Here is a 2,493-nt window from a genome sequence, read left to right as displayed (position 1 = left end):
CAATGTGGCTGCAGGATCTTTGCTCTCAGTTCTGAACAATATTATCTGTGACTAAGTTCACTTCAGCCATGCTTGAACATGACACTTCTTTACTGTGAACCTCAGCTTATTTATTGGGAAAATGAGGAAATCGTTTAGATGAACCACAAAGTCTTTTTTGAGAGTCAATCCAATAAACCAAATCAAGGCTGTCATCATAAAAACCACAGAAGGGCATGTCCTGCAGGTCAGATCCAAGCTCATTGCTGAGTTATGCAGTGGGGCTGCTGAGTGAGGAAGAAGAACTGCACGTCTTTTCCTCTTCCCGTGAGCTATAGACCCAGAGTGGAGATATATTGGATTCCAGAGAAATGTGTGACCTATACAGTGGGATTTTTCTGTTCTCTAAGGCAATTCTTCCTCATCCCCTTGTAATTTTCTTCCCAAATTTGAGCTTTCTCCCCCTGAAGTCAGAGTTAAAATATATATGGCAAAGGGATGGGTTATTATGTTGTGGTAGCAGTCACCAGGCGTGACCCTATTTCAGATTTAGCACAAATGAAATCTCTTGAGTCACTTTGATCTCCTTATCTCTGTCAGCGTTATAATCTTGAAAAATTTCAGTCTAAAACTTATTAGCTCTATGAAAAAATAGACTATTCTCTGTTGTTCTTATTTCATTCTCTCAGAGAAATTCAGTCAACACTTGTTCAAAACAGTGCAAGGGAAGCCCAGCCCTGATACGTAGAAGTACCCAGTGAGGAATTTCCACTTCTCTAAGAAGGACTCCCTAATCACTGTGTTCTTAATATATGCTTATAGCACAGACCCTTCTGATGATATTAAAAGAAAATATGAACTAATTTATTGCTAAGATGTTCTCTCGCATTCAAACACAATTTAATATAACATTTCAAGGGTTCATAAGCACCCTCAAACCTGTCCGTGATTGATGATTCCAGAAAAATATGCTCTTCTTTGATATCCTTCTGTCTCCTCTCAACACATTTTCTTTCCTAATCCACGACTCATGTCTTTTCTTCTCCACTGAAATATGGTATTTCTCTCTTGAATGTGGGACGGAACTTAAAGTCCAGCTGCACTTACAACTTGCCAGTTCCAAATGACCAGCCAGAACAGATTGCATCTCTAGTGAAAAGGACTTCAACCTTGCTGGTGATGACTCAATTAACTTAAAATCAATTATTTTATTAGTAATATGCTAATAAATAGTTAATTCTATTAGAAGCTTTGAAATTTAGCTGAACAGAATCCTACTGTCCTGTATAATGGATGCTGTTGGGGCTCAGCCAGATTCCCCTTATCTGCTGTACACCAATTCTACCAGCTGTAGTGAGGATTATATTATTCCAATTAACAGCTGCCCTGGCTCTACAGAATTACCTATTGGGCAAATTAGAGTGGTCACTGCTGTGCTCCTTCTGTTTACCTACTGCACATTTTAGATAATGACAGACTAGCACAGGTCTGTAAAAGGCCAGCCCACTTGCCTGGAGGTGAAGTTGACTGCATTGTTTGTGCGCTTCAGTGTGCCTGTGGGATCAAATCAAAGCTTGTCTTCAACTGAGGTCACGTTCTTGCTTAGCATTTGTGTGTCCCCAACCCTGCTTCTATTGCTGTCATTCTCTTGAGAGCACTTCTATTTTCCCTTTCAGGCTCTGCTTCAAGATATGGGGCAGCTGGTACTACAAATGGTCCTGGGATAGGAAACTGGCACAGGATCATTCACTGGCAGGATGGTGATGAGAATTCCATTACTGGTGTTAAGTGGGGTCTTGATAGTCTCTGGCGTGCAGTGGCAGTGCAGTTGCCAAGATGTTTGCCTGAGTTGAACTGGGATAGACTACATGTGGAAGAGATGTACTAGCTGATGCAACATCTTGGATGTTGGACATGTATGAGGAAACAGCAACTACAAGGATTACAGAATGAGGTAGCTGTCCTAAGCGCCACTGAATCATGCACAGCAGAAAATGAGTCTCAGACATAGCTATCAGCGATTTAAAGTAAAGTGAGAGGCAAAGTATTTCCTGGGAAGTTTTTAAAAAACAGTCCTTGTCTGCTGAGGAAGCACATATGAAAATTGGGAACAGACATAACTAGAAGAGAGCTTAAGGTTCAGAGAAAGTTGAAATCTCAGCCCATGTAAGACTTCTGTGCCAAAATCAAGACTTCTCTGTCTCATAAAAAGACATGGGATTCTGAGACCTGCAATAATGAAACCTAGTGGATGTCCTTGAGAACCTTGAGTCTCCAAATTCCTCTGAATCCTTTGGCTAAAAGAGGTAACTTCTTTCACTTTATTGGAGACAGAGTACTGCCATCCTGGCCCTTGCTTGAAGACCATGAAAACCTTAAATGGTTCAGGTACCTTTCAAGACAACACAGAACCTTCCCTAACTACTCTTGTCCCCATATGCATAACCAGGGCCAAATTAAAATATAATCCAGCTCTCATACAAAGTTAGGAGAGGGACTATATGCAGGAATAGC

Source organism: Oryctolagus cuniculus, chromosome 1 (assembly GCF_964237555.1).
Source record: "Oryctolagus cuniculus chromosome 1, mOryCun1.1, whole genome shotgun sequence".
NCBI classification, from domain to species: Eukaryota; Metazoa; Chordata; class Mammalia; order Lagomorpha; family Leporidae; genus Oryctolagus; species Oryctolagus cuniculus.
The sequence above is the reverse complement of the archived record's forward strand: the minus strand, read 5'-3'. Positions refer to the sequence as shown.